The following is a 17,295-nucleotide window of genomic DNA, read 5'->3' on the forward strand; positions in this document are numbered from 1 at the left end:
CCATTGTTATTACAAATAAGAAAACGTTTTTTATTGTTCTGTTTTAGGGTACATTAAAGGACTGGATAACTCCCTCTCACACTATAATTTTTTTTTTAATGTATTTGTGGATTTTTCCATGTAAAAAATAAATGTCCAATGGAAGGTTCTGTTTTGTGTTACTTTTTCATAGAGCACCATAACACGATTAGACACCCAAAGAATAGTTCTTATAACTAGACAGTTGCCCCGCAATGATGTCATGACATCATAGCATCCCTTAAATTTCTATTAATGTTTACATTTTTTTTTTTTTTATTGATTTATTTCATTTTTTGAATTGCGATAAACTGCTACGTACTCTCCAGGCTCCTGTTTCCCAGTTTCATGATCACACAGTCATAAGCAAGCAGGGCTCTCCTAGGGCTGGAATTAACCAGAAAAAAAATATTAAAACATTAAAATTGCTCCAAATGTAGATACACAACTGTGAATTTGAAAATCGCCACTAGATGGCGCCATTAGCACACACAATTCTCTCTGAATAAAGCAAAATGGAGATAACTGATTGGTCAAACAGAGGATGGAATCTACTGTCCAAGGGGATGCCTTTCATTGGCCCAACGCAGAAAAAGATGTAAAGATACATAAGCTTTGAAGACCTCAGAGGTCTTTTCTTCAGATGCGATGCACAAGTAAACGGAGTAACTCCAGTAACAGTCCATTGTGTGCTTTCCAGTGAATATAATAAAAAATAATACAAGATTCTGTGGGATATATACAGGTCAGAACCGGCCAGATATTAAAAATAATAATTAAAAAAAATATATTAATCGAAATACAATGAAGCAGCAAATATACAAAGTATTTGATAAAAGCAATACAAAATGTACACATAATTAAGAAAGTGTAGCTAGTTTTAAGGTAGTTTGTTAAAAAAAACTCCAAAAAAAACTAGCTGCTCAGGGATTTTTTACTATGGTTTTTAGTTTTATTGTTTATATTTTTTATTTTATTATTTACTATAACATTACAGATTATGAGAATTGTCAGCATTTTCAACACAGTAATTCTTCTTCCCCGTTTAGAGTATCCATCTGCAGTCCCTAAAAGAAAAATCATGTAATAAAGCTACTCTAAAACTGAATTGCCAAAGCGCTTAATCTGTTTAACCCATTCCATACCTACCAGATTTATTTAACCAGTCGCTAACGGCAGGAGTAGTTCCAGAAGATTGGAAGTTGGCAACTGTTGTAAAAAAAGGAAGCAGGGAAGACTCAGCTAACTACAGACCAGTAAGTGTTACGTCACCAGTTGGGTTTGGATGTTAAAATAGTTAAATAGATAAGGAAATGGTTAAGTGACAGGAGACATAATCATGGGTGGATCCAGGGGGGGCATGGGGCAATAGCCCCCCGCCCCTGAAAGTTGGGGTATGCTAGGGGAGTAGGGATAAAGAGATAAGGAGGAGGGCTTCAGCGGGGTCACGTAACAATGTGCCTTGGCCCCCGGCACTCAAAGGGTTAAGCCGAATTGTTGCGCAAAGATTTCATAGAATTGACAAATGAATCTGATATGGAATGCAGCGGGTTGCGTATTCTTATAAATATTTAAAATACAGTATTTGTGACATAAATAAAATTATCCAAATTTGGCTTCACTCTCCCATATTTGCACCGATCTCTCCGTGCTAGCGGCCGGAGGTCAGCGTTTAGTGCGAGGCAGACATCACAATGATATCACCGGCCCATCGTAGGATAAGATAAGCTCGGACACTCGAAAGAGCGGGCAGCGTCTGCATGTTTGATGTCCGAGCCGTGAGCTTCTGCAGAAGTTTGTACTCCTGCCAAAGTAACCAGCATATTCCCCCCCCCCTCCGTTTGCCTTGCTGCGGTCTCTCCCCAACAAGCTCCCCTCTACGGGGCCGAAAAGGAAGGTGAGGTCACCGGTGATGTCATGTGTTTTTAGTTCTGACTGCATGGTAGACAGCCTGGCCTGCCCGTTCTGGCGCCTACGTGAGACGTGAGCTGTCCGCATGGAGGCCGCCCTTAGCCCTTATCTCTTAGAGTGGCATGTTATGCCCTGGGAGGCACGTAGGGCGGCTTTGTATATGATGACTTTATACTAAACACAGATTTATTTTTTATTATTTATTATTATTGATATATTTTCTTCTATTTTTGCTTATTTGTCACATTTAAAGGCTTCAGATCATCCAATTCATTTCTATATATGACGAAGACAACGTGAGTAAACGCAAAATGCCGCTTTTAAAGGATCATTTCATTTATTGCAGGTAAAGAGTTAATTGAAAACTGTATCAGTGAAAAAGTAATTGCCCCCCTAAACCTAATAACCGGTTGTGTCACCCTAGGAGGCAACAGCTGCAATCAAATGTTTCCAATAACTGGCAATGAGCCTTTTCCATGGCTGCGGAGGAATGTTGGCCCATTCTTCTTGGCAGAATTGTTTTCATTCATTCGCATTGGAGGGTTTTTGCCCATGAACTGCCTTTTAAAGGTCATTAAACAGCATCTCAATCAGATTCAAGTCAGGACTTTGATTTGGCCTCCAAAACGTTAATTTTGCTTCTTTTGAGCCGTTTAGAGGTGGGTGTTGATTGTGTCCTGCTACAGAACCCAACTGCGTTTGAACTTTAGGTCACAAGCTCATGGCCGGGCATTCTCCTTCAGGATTTTCTTGTAGAGAGCAGAATTCCTGATTCCATCAATTATGGGAAGTTGCCCTGGTCCTGAAGTGGCAAAGCAGCCCCAAACTATCACACTACCATCGCCGACACACTTACTCGTACTCGCTAACACACAGTCCACATCCATGCTCACACACACACAAGTACACATCCATGCTCACACACACACACAAGTACACATCCATGCTCACACACAAATACACATCCATGGTCACACACATAAGTACACATCCATGCTCACCAGGGCCGGCCCTACCATGGAGCAGAGTGGGGCAATTGCTCCAGGCGGCACTTTTGAAGGGGCCGCCCCAAGCCCTTTTTTTTCTTTTTTTTTTTAAGCGGAGGAGAGAGAGGGGCGCCGAGTGGTTTTCGCTTACCAAGTTGTCAGTACCCGCTCGGCGCCCCTCTCTCTCCTCTGCGTGCCCTCTAGCTCGGTCTCGGTGCCGGCTTGTAATGCTGAGCGCCGGAAGATGACGTCATTTCCGGCGCTCATCATTACAAGCCGGCACCGAGACCGAGCAGGGAGACTCGCCGCAGGACTGCTGAAAGGTAAGTACAAAAGGGGGGGGGAGATAGGGACGGTGGGATGGCAGAGGAAGGGGGGGCGGCACTTTAAACTTCGCCCCAGGCGGCATTATGCCTTGGGCCGGCCCTGATGCTCACACACACAAGTACACATCCATGTTCGCACACAAGTACACAGTGTGCAAGCAGTCTCGGTTTGACTGCGGGGTCACGTGACCTCCGATACGCTCCTCTCTCCCCGTGCTGGTTCAAAACAGTTTAGAAAGGGCCCTTCCAGCCTGGATCGGTGAGGTCCAGGTCAGAAGGGCCCTTTCTAAACAATTTTGAATCGGTATGAGGAGGCAGGAAGAAGACCCCTGGAGTTACGCCAGTGGATAACGGCTCTCGCTGGGGGCAATTACTTTTTCACATAGGGCCAGGTAGGGTTGGAAAACTTTTTTTTCCTTTTATACACAAAGTCATCATTTTAAAAAAGCATTTTGTGTTTTCTCGTCTTTGTCTAATACTAAAATAGCTCACCGTACAACGGAAACGGAAAAAAAAGTATTTTCAGAGTGCGCTTTGACAAATTACACAATTCCCTAATGCCCAATAAATAACTTTGGGACGGCGCATACTGACTCCCGACAAATGATTCAAATCCTATCTATTTCTTTATATATATTTTTCTGGAAATGGTTATAAATGATTAATTTAAGATCATTTTGTTTTCCGTGGAAATTTTATGGCTTTACCCAAAATCGAGATTTTTTTTTTATTCCTTAAAAAATAAATCCTGGCAGTTGGTGCTTTTTTTAAAAGAAAAATGATAGGAAACTATCAGCTAAGGGAGGAATCCTGAAATACCTGCGTTTTTATTGGTATCTTGGAGAAACGAGTATATCAGTTCACGTCAGGAACACTCGATATAATGAGGTCAGACACTTGACTTTATCTCCTTGAGTAATGACAGCCACTTGGGCGCATTACAAATTACCTGGCTCCCCGGTGAACCAGCAGAAGAGACATCGTTATCTAAAGTATTCGTCAGAATCCTGCAGTATTCACCAAGGAATCGTTAAAAAAGGACATATTTTTTTCTTAAAGGGGAACTCCAATTCTTTTATTTCTACTATTAGATTAAAAATACATTTTCCAAAATATTGTTTCCTTTCATGAAACAGATCTGGGTTTTGCCCCATCATATAATGTTGTCAGGCAGCTGCATATCAGCCATTTGTATGATTCTCGCTCTGTTATCTGACCCCCAATCTACTAGACACCCCGACTCCTTATCATACTGCCTGCCGGAAACAATAGAATGGAATTGCTCGGTCTTAATCACGCAGCAGGACTCTCTCCTTTAATGAAAAGGAACAGACTTCATTAGCATTGCCATAAAGCATCAGCTCAGTGTGGTGTTTAAGCCGGGAAAATCACCCAAAATATCACGTCTGACAACAATGGCGGCCTCGGGTTATACACAGCGCTGTATACAGTAATATCACCCCCCAGCGCTGTATACAGTTATATAACCCCCAGCGCTGTATACAGTAATATAACCCCCAGCGCTGTATACAGTAATATCACCCCCCAGCGCTGTATACAGTTATATAACCCCCAGCGCTGTATACAGTTATATAACCCCCAGCGCTGTATACAGTAATATAACCCCCAGCGCTGTATACAGTAATATAACCCCCCAGCGCTGTATACAGTAATATAACCCCCAGCGCTGTATACAGTAATATAACTGTTATATTACTGTATACAGCACTGGGGGTTATATTACTGTATACAGCGCTGGGGGTTATATTACTGTATACAGCGCTGGGGGTTATTACTGTATACAGCGTTGGGGGATTAGATTACTGTATAAAGCCCTATTCTGCCATGCGAGGTGGATTTTTTTCGTATCCTCTTCACAGAGGAGGTCTGGTTCACTTGCTCTGCATTTCCCAACCCAAAAACTCTCTTACCGGGGAGTTTAGCACCAATCGTCATTAATCTCACTTACGGCCGCTCGCTATCTGTCTAAACAGGACTCTGGGGGCTTCACAACGACAAACCTCAGCCGCACGTCATAAATCCCGCGCTTACCGTCCGGATGCATATTACAGGCACCGCGTGTCTAACGAGGCTTCATAACTAAAGGAGTAGTTGGACGCGGCTCAGGGGGAAACAAGATAATGTCTTTCACCCCCAGATACGAGAATTCCACCCGGGACACAAAGGATCTGTTTGGCGGCTGTCAGGCGGGAGGAAATGTGCTGCAGCTTCCTGCTTTTCATTAAGAAATATTATTTATTATTATTTATTGATAATTATTTCTCGATTATCATTTATTGACCATGAATTATTAATTATTATTTATGGATTTAAATAGCACCATCATACTCCGCTGGCAAACAGTATGACCAATGGGTGTTTGACTGACAGGGGGAGAGGAGCAGGGAGGCCCAACGAGGGTACAGAGGGGTAAATGGAGACCCAGGGGAAGGGGGTATTTCTACACCTGAGAACTCTCCAGGTGAGGCACGCCCACTCCCCGCCCTGTTCTTACTTTCATACAGACTTAAGCTAACTAGAGCTAGCCCCGCCCTCTCTTGACTTAACCCGCCTGCATTTGCGGTTAGCGCACCCGTCACTAAACCACCCCCCCCCCACACAAAGAGCGTGAGCTCCAGGTAGCCTGACCTGGGAAGTTCCAATGTTACATCCCCACAGAGGGGTATTTTTTTTAGGGAAGACTTTAAAGATGGCGGGTGTCACCTGTGTCATATCCCAGCGTGCTGCATTTTAAGGATGCGGCGCCGTGTAAGTTTACTAGGAAGGCCATGTCCATGGAGCGGTGGTGCACCGAGGGGCCCCCTGGTTATCCACCCCCCACTTGAATCAACCAAAAAAAACTTCCCGTGAATTTTGAACCTTAAGTGGCCAAAAACATTTTTTATAGCAATCCATTCCGATGGGCAATTAGGTATATAATATATCCACTAGATGGCGCTACATACTTACCCAACACCGGAACACATTGAATAGAAAGTGTCCCGCGTCAGTTTAACGGATTCATAAAAATGATGGTTAGCCTGTCTGTGTTGAGCCAGACCACAATATCAGACTCATTCACCTGCGTCTGATTTGACGAGACCGAATCTTTAGTGATACCTTTTATTGAGCCAGCACAGAAAAGGGTATACATATGACATAAGGTTTCCAGACCTCTGTAGTCTCTTTTTCAGATGCTATTATACGACTAATATGGAAACCTATGACATTTTCCAAGTAGCGAAAAGACCACTTGTAATGGGGCCGTCCTGGGGTCATTTATAACTAGAAAAGTGCGCCAAAGGGCTTCAAATATTATCAGATGATTCAAATCACTTGAAATAATTAGCTGAGTTTTTGGATTATTCCCAACTCTGACCCAGGGAGGTATTTTTTTACGTACACCAACGCCTAGAAGGAATATTTTTGTTATTTTTTTTTTTATACAAAATTATTTTACAAATTAGGTAAAGGAAATGACTCCCAGTTTAACCCCTTAAGGACTGAGGGCGTAACGCAAAACATAGAAATATAGAATTTGCCAACAAATAAGATCCATTCCGACGGGTGATACCCGGCGAATACTATTTAAAAAAACATCTATCCGAGGCATAAATATTGGGGATTCCGTCACACTATACGCCCTATAACATGATTATTTAGTGTATAAAATGGTAAATCGGTTTATTTAGTGTAAAAAATGGTAAATCGGATTATTTAACGTATAAAATGGAAAAGCCGTTTATTTAGTGTATAAAATGGTAAATCGGATTATTTATAAAATGGTAAATGGGTTAATTTAGCGTAAAAAAATGGTAAATCGTATTATTTAATGTTTAAAATGGTAAATCGGTTTATTTAGTGTATAAAATGGTAAAAAGGTTTATTTATAAAATGGTAAATAGGTTTATTTATAAAATGGTAAATAGGTTTATTTAGTGTAAAAAAAGGTAAATCAGATTATTTCATGTTTAAAATGGTAAATAGGTTAATTTAGTGTATAAAATTGTAAATCGGTTTATTTAGTGTACAGAAGAGGAATTTATTTAGTGTATAAAACGTAGGGTTCATGAGAAATCCGTTTTCTATTATTCCGCTCTGCGTAATTGTTTATAGCGGCCGGTGATCTCTGCGTAGAAGGCGCGTTTCTGCTCCGTGAATGTATGATGCGTACGTCTGTACGGTGACCTCTCTCAGCAATGCTCTGGGAAGCGTCCTGTTATCAGTAATAATGGCCCTACTTAGCCTGGTGACCGGGGTCTGACCTGCAGGGCTGTCCTCACATCCACAGGAGCCCGGGTTATCTCGCTGACCCAACGGACCTCGGCACAATCTCCGGGCTGCTGCCGTCACAGACCTTCCCTCCTTCCCCGGATCCTCAGGAGCGTCTGGCGAAAACCCCAGCGCTGGCTCCACTTACTGACAAATATAGCCATGCAGATAACCCGGACCCGGCGCTCGTATGGGGCCCCGTTGGGATCTCTGCTTGGACATTCCTGGGATAACCGATGCCATCATCTGCTTGACAATTTCTGCCTTAACTCCTTAAACGCCAAAGACGTCAGCAATGCATTATTCTGCTTAGATTTGGGCCCCTTCTCCTTCTGTACCAGTGGAACAGCAGCTTTAATTTAGGAAGATAGCCTAATTAGCCAATACACAATACTCTGCCCTGTATGTATTAGATCAGCGTGTCATCTGTAGCTCCCTGATGATGCAATAATGTAACCGGGGTGCCCAAATCTACCAAGTGTTCCCACCTGTGTGTTGGCACAGAGTGACTTTTCCCAATTTATTCGGTTGGGGTAATATCACGCTGCACCCGTGTCACACCTTGATCTTTTCCTTACGCACTTGCGCAGTATGCTTTCAGATGAAGAAGAGACCACTGAGGTCTTTAAATAGCTTATGTGGCTATACGTTGTGTTTTATCCCCTACCACTAGAGACTCTCGGACAAAATACGGCTATATAAAATTTTTCCTGGTTGCCGCCGGTAAATAAGTCCTTCTGTCAAGACTGAGCTGAATGAACCAAAAGAGTTGGAAACTATGCTACAATCATTATATTATATTATATATATATATATATATATATATATATATATATATATATATATATATTTGGAAATGTATAGAATGGTTTGAAATCACCTTCCCCCTCTCACTATTTTCTCGGTGTCTCTGTTGGAAGAGAGTGTTTTGAGCTGTCTAGGGCTTGCGCTCTCCTATCAGGGTCTCTCAATCCAGGATTTCCACTATGGCTTCCTCCTCTTTCTCCAAAAAAAAACTATTTCTTCCCCCCTTATCTTCCCAAATGTTCCTGTTTTCATGCCCCTTTCACCTTCTCCAGCGCACGTTGAGACAATAAGGCTGGAGACCTTTCCGTTGGTTGAGAACATTAGCGCTGATAGCTTCAGACAGGGAGTCTCGGGCCAACTTATTGGGACGATCTTGGTGTCGCCACATCGGAAGATGGTAAAGTCAGAGGTCAAAGACAATGACGGACAATAGGGATCATCAAAACAATACCGACGGCTCCAAAATATATCCTTCAGACTCTTTCTCTACTACAGCCATGCAGCGGAGACCGAAATGTAATTCTAGAAATCTTTATACCACCAATTAAATATTTCATAAATATTCCAAATTTAATATTTTAACATTTATACCCCAAAACTTAGTATTGGGTAATGTTTCAAAATATTTTAAATTATTTTTTGGAGCTTTATATATAATAAAATAAATATAATAATCATAATAATAACAATAATCATTATAATATGTTTTTATTTAAAGGGGCAGTATTTCTTAATAAGATGTGCTAAAATAACAGAGATTTTATATTAGCAGAAACTAGCAGTTAGCTAAAAAATATACAATATTGAAAAAATTATGATTTTGGTGGCTATATTATTTTAAGTGGCCAACAAGGGACGTCTGTGATATGCAGCCCAGTTATAAAGTTACAATATGGTTTCAAAAGAACCAATGAAATGATTTGATGTAAATAAGCTAATATGTAGAATTCCTAATGCTGTTTTCATTTAAGAATCACTGAAAATAAAAAAAATAAGTACAAATTAGATGAGCCCTTTACTAAAATATGCTTAAAGATTTTTTTTTATCCGTTTACGTTGAATTTAGTTACGATGTTAAATTTTGCTCATTGAACAATACAAATAAAAACTACCATTTGTCAAATAAGCAAATAATCTATATATCTGACTACAGGAATATTAAAATCTTACAAATCTAGTAGATTCTCAAATTGTAGGAAACAGAAAATAAAAAATACATTTATTGTGATTTAATAAAAGTAAATTATTTTTTTTTTTATAAAAGTAAAACAAAACATAAAAAAATATAAAATATAACATTTATTAAATCACAATAAATGCAAAAATATATTTATCGATTAAAACCCAAATGTGTAAAACAAGCAAACCCAAAAAGTCTGCAGCGTTATTTTGACAGTAGAAATCCTCCTTTCCCCTATCGCCAGGTATTAAGCTGATTTTTGTTGCCCTTTATTTTTTGCGTTTTTTCCTCACATTTTGTTTTTTAATCAATTTGTATTATAAATTGACATTTTATACATTTTTAAATAGGACATTTTATTTGTATTATTTATTATTTGATGATTAAGCAAACTTGGGTTGCTTTAAAAGTAAGGTTTAAACAATCATTATCTTAAAAAACAAAGCTATATTAAGCTATTTTGGTATATATTGGAATTTGGTTAATCGAGTTAAATAATTAAAAAGAAAAAATACTTCTTTTTTTTTTTTACCCAAAGTACAAAAGACTTCGAATCGGAACAGGTTAGAGAAATTGTCCACTAGGTGGCGCTCCAATGCAACTTAAATATTACCTCAAATCAATGTTTCAAGGGACATTGATTATGTCATTATGACAGTTTAGCTCGCTGACGCGCATGTCTTTCAGTGGCTGTGTTTGCCATATAGCTGGTGTGGTGATACTCACAGAAACTATGCAAGGTGGCTATTTTTTTCTTTTTTGGTAAAAAAAAAAAATAACGTCAAAGAAATAAAATATGTGTTGCCCTGTTTTTTGTTTGTTTTTTTTTACAAATCCTTACACAACCCTTAAAGGCACAATGCCCATTTATTTGGTCGGCTGCTTCCACTTTTTGCCGAGTTGTTACTTTCTTACATGGTGGCGTTTTAACAAGGAAGAAGAGTCTCGGTCTATTCATTTTAATCACATCCCCGGAAGCCTTGTATGTGCCAAGTGACTTTCACTTAGAAGAGAGACCATACCTGACCAAGGACTTCCGAGCCAGCACAAAACAGAGTAGGACCAAGTTCCAGCAAATTACGAGGAGTTCTGCAGGTAATGCACACATTATGAGGCTAAAAATAAGTATCAGGGCCGGTCTTTGACCAAGTGGCACCCCAGGCAAGAATATTCTCTTGCCTCCCCACTCCATTCTTTTACGCAGATGACAATATTTTTAAAGCATGACAGGAAAGAGCAGTGAAGGCGCCGTGCAGAGTAGGCTGTGAAGCAATTATTATGCCAACACACATTCTAACACCATACACTGACACTCCAACAATACACTAACACGTTGTCCTTGGACACTTCACCCAAAGTAATTCTCTATACTGAGACACACACACACTCACTCACTCTAACACCGTACACCAACACCCAACTCAGTCTAACGTTATACACGGACACCCCTATACACACTCACTGTACACTGACACTCAAGGGTTACCAACTAGTACATGTAAAGTGCTGCAGTATGTAGGATATATGAATGCAGTTCTACATCCCATACTGCAGAGGGCAGCACTGTATATGACCTATACATAAATCCCTAATAAAAATGCTGCTATGGCAATGCTACCCCTCACCATATTCCTCTTTCTTTCTGTCATTCTGGAACTCGTTTCCAAGTTAATTTCCACGGTTTTGGCAGCCAAAAGTCTACCGATTCTCAGAATCCTCGGAATGTTATGTTTTCTTACATTTATTTCTAACCAAGAACATTAGTAACGTGTTTTTAAAACTGCACATTTTTTTTTTAGAAATTACTGTAAGATAAAACCTAAGGTTCAGAAAGTCTGCAGTACCATCATCTCTGTGTGGTGGATCATCTATCAGCACCAGTTACATTTAATATAGGGCTGCAACTAACGATTATTTTCACAATCGATTAGGTATTTTTTTCGATTAATTGGATACAAAAGGAAATCTAACTTTTTCATTTATTTTAAATAACTGGATGTTAAAAATAAATGCCATTCCGCACTCACCAGATATGCCTTATACCCCAGTGATATGCCATTCTTCCCTCCATGATATGCCATATACCCCTCTGTGCCCCCAGATATGCCTTATACCCCCCTATATGCCTTATACCCCAGATATGCCCATCTGCCCCCAAATATGCCACTGTGCCCCTCAAATCTGCCTTATACCCCCTATATGCCACTCTTCCCCCCCAGACATAACCCCTGTGCCCCATACTCCTTGATGTCTGGTAGGGGAGGCCGGTGAACGTTTACACAATGCACGTAGATCTCTGCTGCTGATTGGCACTTCTATAACTGAGCACCGGAAGGTCATGTGACGCTGGTACTCCATCATAGAAGCCCCAGTGGAACTGCAGGCAGTAGCAGAGGTTGTCTGCGCTCAAAGCACAGATGCCCACCTTTTTTTTTAAAAAGTCAGAAAAAGTGACTCTCAATTTTTACTCATATTGTTTTGGTTTTTTTCAGGAAATTATATGACAAGATCAAAAAATTTCATTGTCCTGAAAAAAAAATCCAATATATAAAACTTGCGTGGGTTCACTAAATGGGAGAGGAGAAAATTAGAGCTAAACACGAGCATCTCCAAAGTGTCAAAACATCCTTGATCCCAAAGGGTAACAAAAATAAAAAATAGTCAGGTCCTTCATGGGTTAATTGTCTTTTATTAAGTGCAAGTATCCTCAACATTGTCATCCATTAACAATCTACAAGTATTTCTGTGAAGCATGCGCAATGTCAGAAGAAGCCCTCACTTCTCAACACTGCAGAAAGTCTCTTTGGAACAAACCACTTGGTGTAAGGAGAGAGGGGGAATCATGTGGAATAAAACACTGTCATTTGTGAAAGAGGCAGCTGTGTATTGGCCCTGAGGATATTTGGAGCCAGGGCAGAACACCCCTATGGCTCTTGCACTGTGGTACAGCCTGCCTTGACTGTGATGTCATAGTGCTGTGACATCACAATGCTGTGATGTTCTGTAAAAGCACATCCAGACACTGTGGTTGTTTCAGATTGTGAGCAGTAGCAGTACTGAGCATAACCGTTACCTGTCCACTACAGGCAGCGAAATTGAGCTTTCAACTGACTTTAAAAAGACAAAATAGGCAGAGATTAAAAGGCCTTCATTCGTGTGACGGAATACCCGGCACATAGGCGCGAGTCTCTGCACCTGAACATCTTTGACTGACACCCGACAGGTACACGTTTCAGCCGTCATGGAGTGCACTTGCTTCGGCACTCCTGGCCCTGGCACAAGCAGCAGAATAACATTCGCGCTGTGTGTATTTGGCTGGGCGCTCTTATGCGGCGGATCTCTACTTTCTGTCTATGGGTTCGCGACGTGCCAGTCCGACAGCTGTATCGCCTACAAGGTGACGGGCCCGGTACTTGCCGGGTTAGGGCTGGCATGTTTAATGATGGCAGAGTTTACTGCCCAACGAGAGAGAAGGAGGGAATTAGAAGGAGACCCGACGGATCCAGATAGAAGCTTCCTCTGCGGCAAAAGCAGGCAGCTTGTGCAGTTCCTGATACTCGGGGTGCTGTTACTGGTTTGCGGGGTAATAGTTAGTATCCCAGGACTTGTGGTACCAGCCTGCAAACCGGCATCCAACACAGACAAACCCACTAAAGTCTGTGTAGCTCGCTTAGTGCAGATAATTGCAGTCGCAATCAGCTTGTGTTACTGGCTGGCTGTCTGTGTGATCAGAAGCCGTGATCGGTCAATGAGCGAGGACCCTCCTTCCTACGAGAGCATCGATTTGGAAAGGGGCGACCATGATTCCGGCGGACGCGGCGGGGAAAATGAACACGACGAGCGTTTCCCTTCGGAGCCGCATGCAAGATACGAGGACATATTCCCTACTCAGCCGGATCCTGAAGAGAGTTCGTCATCATCATCGTATCACTCGTTTTCCCAATCATCGGAGTCGAGTGACTATGAGCTCGCACCAGGACCCTAAACGTGGAAAGTCTGAACTATTGGGGGGGTTTTTTTTCTAACATTTCGACTCAGTACAGAGTTTGAGCCGGAAGCGTCACCCAAAACATCGCATCTGACAACATCCAGGTCTGCAGATAAAGGACTGAAATCAGACCGGGTTTTTTGTCAGTGCCGGCACCGTACAGAACGCCTGTCGAAATGTTTTTTTCCCCCCCGTGAGACTTCCACCTTAAATAACGGATAAATAAAAAGACATCTTTTCATGGTTGCCCCTCAAACAGTATCTGTGTGCGTTTGTGTGCGTGTTGGATATACCGCGTGTACGAGGTCACATTACCGTATGGAATCTATAGCATAAATCTCTTATATGTGAAATCAATGAGTTATCTCTGGCTTGGAACCACCTCCAAGATACGAGATATATCCTACCCAGCGCGATCCTCTTCATATTACTCGAGCGACTACGAGCTTGCACCCGGACCGGAAATGTGGGAAGTCAGCGGTTTTAGGTCGGTTTGTAGGAGGATAGATTAGATATCTGCACTGGGTTTTTTCATTCTCAAAAATAGTTTTTCCCCCCCAACATTTCTAGCTCAGTGTTGTCTGTCAGCCGTTCTTCTCCAGGCAGTTTAACTCAACAATGTTGCGTCTTTGTTAAAATGCGCCGTGTTTATATAAGTTTTGTTGTCAAATAGGCGTTACTGCGCAAACAATTCCTGGAAACCAAAAAGATGGCGTCTCACCGCGACGCTTGTAGACGTGCTGCAGGGGGGCAATTAGCTCCCTTTCCGTGAATGACCCGCGGCTGCATTACTTACAGGGGGTTGGAGGGGGCGCCCTGCGGCTTCCGTCTCCCGCAGGTAGGCTGTCGATATACCTGGATGGATAAGGCAGCCGCCATGTTTACAGGAGACACGTTTATCTGTGCTGGTTAGGGACATGTGAAAGTGCTGCCTTCATGTATGTTGTGTGCGTGAATACAGTGAATACCGCCCGCATACTCCAGGGCACAGTCTGTAACGTATGAGATTGTCGCTCTAGTAGGGCAGCAACTAACGATTATTTTTATAATAGATTAGTTGGCCGACTATTTTTTCAGTTAATTGGAAAAATTGTTTATTTAAAAGAACTGGATGTTAAAAACAATACAGCAGAATCAAAAAAAAACTTTGAGAAAAATCCATTTCTTGTTTTTATATCCCAACCTGCCCCTCCAGTTATGCATATCTATAACTATGCCTTATACCCCAGATATGCCACTCTGCCCCCACAAATATACCACTCCACCCTCCCCAGATATGCCATATACCCCTCTGCACCCCCCAGATATTCTTTATACCCCCCTATTTGCCAGAGTGCCCTCTGATATGCCATCATAGAAGCCCCAGTGTAAGTGCTAGCAGTAGCAGAGGACGTCTGAGCGCATCGCACAGACGCCCACCGGCTGCCAGAGAGGAAGATCCAGGTCCCCTGGAGCGCTGCAAGGGATCCACCTCTCTGGCAGCTGGCGAACATGCACGATGCACGCAGATAACCTCTGCTGCTGCTGGCCGGTACGTTCGCTGGGTCTTCTATGGTGGAGCACCGGAAGGTAATGACATGCTGGATGTCCATGATAGAAGCCCCGGCGGAAGTGGAGGACAGTAGCGGAGGATGTCTGTGCACATCTCACAGATGCCCGCAGGCTGTCAGAGAAGAGGATCCGGGTCCCCTGTAGCGCTGCGGAGGATCTGGATCTTAGTGTTTGAGGTCGGGTAATAAGACGCAGGGTATTTTTCAGAGCATTTGCTCTAAAAAAACCCCTCATGTTATATTCAATAAAATCGATTCAACTAATCATTAATTAAATTTGTTAATTGAATTTTCTTTATCGATTATTTTCCATTTTATCGATTAGTTGTTGCAGCCCTAATGTAATATATTTAACAGGAATGGTTGCCATTGCAGCTTCCATTATCTAAGTCACTAATTAAAACTAATTATAGCCTGAGCACTTTTATTTCCTAATCAGTGTAATTGCTTTGGAGATATTTAGTTTAACAACACACTTCATCAACACACCGGAAGGTCATATGACGCTGGTACTCCATCATAGAAGCCCCAGTGGAGCTGCAGGCAGTAGCAGAGGTTGTCTGCGCTCAAAGCACAGACGCCCACCTTTTTTTTTTAAAAAGTCAGAAAAAGTGACTCTCAATTTTTACTCATATTGTTTTGGTTTTTTTCAGGAAATTAGATGACAAGATCAAAAAATTTCATTGTCCTGAAAAAAAATCCAATATATAAAACTTGCGTGGGTTCACTAAATGGGAGAGGAGAAAATTAGAGCTAAACACGAGCATCTCCAAAGTGTCAAAACATCCTTGATCCCAAAGGGTAACAAAAATAAAAAATAGTCAGGTCCTTCATGGGTTAATTGTCTTTTATTAAGTGCAAACAGGGTTTCTACTCCTGTCCAAGTATCCTCAACATTGTCATCCATTAACAATCTACAAGTATTTCTGTGAAGCATGCGCAATGTCAGAAGAAGCCCTCACTTCTCAACACTGCAGAAAGTCTCTTTGGAACAAACCACTTGGTGTAAGGAGAGAGGGGGAATCATGTGGAATAAAACACTGTCATTTGTGAAAGAGGCAGCTGTGTATTGGCCCTGAGGATATTTGGAGCCAGGGCAGAACACCCCTATGGCTCTTGCACTGTGGTACAGCCTGCCTTGACTGTGATGTCATAGTGCTGTGACATCACAATGCTGTGATGTTCTGTAAAAGCACATCCAGACACTGTGGTTGTTTCAGATTGTGAGCAGTAGCAGTACTGAGCATAACCGTTACCTGTCCACTACAGGCAGCGAAATTGAGCTTTCAACTGACTTTAAAAAGACAAAATAGGCAGAGATTAAAAGGCCTTCATTCGTGTGCAGGCAACACCCGGCACATAGGCGCGAGTCTCTGCACCTGAACATCTTTGACTGACACCCGACAGGTACACGTTTCAGCCGTCATGGAGTGCACTTGCTTCGGCACTCCTGGCCCTGGCACAAGCAGCAGAATAACATTCGCGCTGTGTGTATTTGGCTGGGCGCTCTTATGCGGCGGATCTCTACTTTCTGTCTATGGGTTCGCGACGTGCCAGTCCGACAGCTGTATCGCCTACAAGGTGACGGGCCCGGTACTTGCCGGGTTAGGGCTGGCATGTTTAATGATGGCAGAGTTTACTGCCCAACGAGAGAGAAGGAGGGAATTAGAAGGAGACCCGACGGATCCAGATGGAAGCTTCCTCTGCGGCAAAAGCAGGCAGCTTGTGCAGTTCCTGATACTCGGGATGCTGTTACTGGTTTGCGGGGTAATAGTTAGTATCCCAGGACTTGTGGTACCAGCCTGCAAACCGGCATCCAACACAGACAAACCCACTAAAGTCTGTGTAGCTCGCTTAGTGCAGATAATTGCAGTCGCAATCAGCTTGTGTTACTGGCTGGCTGTCTGTGTGATCAGAAGCCGTGATCGGTCAATGAGCGAGGACCCTCCTTCCTACGAGAGCATCGATTTGGAAAGGGGCGACCATGATTCCGGCGGACGCGGCGGGGAAAATGAACACGACGAGCGTTTCCCTTCGGAGCCGCATGCAAGATACGAGGACATATTCCCTACTCAGCCGGATCCTGAAGAGAGTTCGTCATCAGCATCGTATCACTCGGTTTCACAATCATCGGAGTCGAGTGACTATGAGCTCGCACCAGGACCCTAAACGTGGAAAGTCTGAACTATTGGGGGGGTTTTTTTCTAACATTTCGACTCAGTACAGAGTTTGAGCCGGAAGCGTCACCCAAAACATC

This window comes from Sceloporus occidentalis, unplaced genomic scaffold (assembly GCF_023333645.1).
Source record: "Sceloporus occidentalis isolate IW3139 unplaced genomic scaffold, rSceOcc1.0.p SCAF_131, whole genome shotgun sequence".
NCBI classification, from domain to species: Eukaryota; Metazoa; Chordata; class Lepidosauria; order Squamata; family Phrynosomatidae; genus Sceloporus; species Sceloporus occidentalis.